The sequence below is a fragment of the Charadrius vociferus genome, unplaced genomic scaffold, assembly GCF_000708025.1.
Source record: "Charadrius vociferus isolate BGI_N301 unplaced genomic scaffold, ASM70802v2 scaffold1315, whole genome shotgun sequence".
In the NCBI taxonomy this organism is placed as follows: domain Eukaryota; kingdom Metazoa; phylum Chordata; class Aves; order Charadriiformes; family Charadriidae; genus Charadrius; species Charadrius vociferus.
Genome location: NW_009648552.1, coordinates 56,481 through 58,461, shown reverse-complemented (window position 1 = coordinate 58,461; position 1,981 = coordinate 56,481). Strand labels below are relative to the sequence as shown.

Below are 1,981 nucleotides of genomic sequence, written 5' to 3'. Positions count from 1 at the left end.
GTGCCACTGGGACACCCTGGCTGTCCCCATGCCAGCTCCTGCCGGCTTTGGCCAGGACCCATCCTCTGACAGCAGCCACCCGGCATCACATCCCATGGCCATGGTGCCGGGTGCTCCCGGGGACCACATTGGGATGGGGGTGACGTGTCCCCGCCAGGAGCAAAATAGCTCTTCTCCGGAATGTCCCCGCGTACCGCCGTCCCCGTGCCAGCAGGACCTGGGGACAGGGCTGCTGAGAGAGAGGCTTTGCTGTCCCCAGAGGCTATCAGCGGGGGTGGCATCGCAGGGGACGCAGCCAACCCGTAGATCATCCTCATCACTGTCACCTTTGCGTGTCCCATCCCAGTATCTGCCTCCATCCATCATCTCTGCCCTCGGATGTGGCTTGCGGGCAGGCAGGTTTGGAGGCTGTCAAATGTCTCCGGGCTCCCGTGGTGCTCGGGGACACGAGGGTCCCCTGTGCTGAGGGTGCTCCTGGTGCCCGCTATGGCACGGGGACACGGGGATGGCGGGCAGGAGGCCGGGGACGAGGTGGGGGCTTCGCTCATGCCATGCCTGGGGACAAAGAAACCCAAGCCAAAACGGCGACGGTGTGAAACGAGGTGACCCCGTTCCGAGCAGCGGGGACGCACGTCCCCTCCCTGTGGCCCTGGGGACGCCGGCCGGGCCCTGCAGCTCCGGCACAGCTGGCAGAGGGGACAGAAGTTGTGGGGCTGGGGGCGACTGGTGGCCCTTGGGGACCTAGAGATGCGTTTGCCCACAGGCACGGGCTGGGGTGTCCTCCCCTCGTCCCCCTCTGCTCTGCGGTGGTGGGATGCGGGACGTGGATGCGAGCGGGCAGCGGGATGTGGGATGCGGGATGCAGGACGTGGATGCGAGCGGGCAGCTGGATGCGGGATGTGGATGTGAGCAGGCAGCAGGATGCGGGATGTGGATGTGAACGGGCAGCGGGATGCAGGATGTGGGATGCGGGATGCAGGATGTGGATGTGAGCGGGCAGCGGGATGTGGGATGCAGGATGCAAGATGTGGATGTGGGCGGGCAGTGGGATGCGGGATGTGGGATGTGGGATGCAGGATGTGGATGTGGATGTGAGCAGGCAGCGGGATGTGGGATGTGGATGTCAGCGGGCAGTGGGATGCAGGCAGTGGGATGCAGGGGGTGGGGTGGGGGATGCAGGATGTGGCTTCCTGTTAATTGGAGATTATCACATCAGGGCTCTCCTATCACTAATAGAATAAACCCCTAAATCATGAAACATTTAATCGTTGCCAACTGAAAGGCCTCCTTCTCTTCGTGCTCGCCCTGTGGAGCTCTGTAAAACGTACAAACTGTCCCTGAGAAGGGCGCTCGGGCACTGATGCTGAGGTGGGATGCGGGATGCGGGATGTGGGATGCGGGATGCGGGATGTGGATGTGGATGCAGACGTAGATCTGAGCGGGCAGCGGGATGTGGGATGTGGATGTGAAGGGGAAGTGGGATGCAGCTGCAAGTGGGCAGCGGGACATGGGATGCAGTTGCAAGGACCAGTGGGTGCGGGATATGGATGTGAGTGGGATGCGGGATGCGGGCATGAGCGAGCAGCAGGATGGGGGACACGAATGCGAGGAAGCGGGCATGGATGTGAACACAAGCGGGATGCAGGGCAGGGATGTGAGCGGGCTGTGGACAGGAGCGGGGATGCAGCTGCAAGTGGGCAGCGGGACATGGGATGCAGTTGCAAGGACCAGTGGGTGCGGGATATGGATGTGAGTGGGATGCGGGATGCGGGCATGAGCGAGCAGCAGGATGGGGGACACGAATGCGAGGAAGCGGGCATGGATGTGAACACAAGCGGGATGCAGGGCAGGGATGTGAGCGGGCTGTGGACAGGAGCGGGCAGTGGGATGTGGACGTGAGCTGGCGGTGGGATTCGGGATGGGGGCAGGAGGAGCGGTTCTCCGCCGGCAGCCGGGGGGGGGGGGGCCTCGCCCCCTCCTC

General features: G+C 63.8%; 1 protein-coding gene across 1 annotated transcript in view; it reads left to right on the top strand.

The window, feature by feature from the left end:
- DTX1 (deltex 1, E3 ubiquitin ligase) overlaps nt 1-1,981 on the top strand; it is an 11,703-nt gene that overhangs the window by 1,600 nt on the left and 8,122 nt on the right. The window lies entirely within an intron of this gene.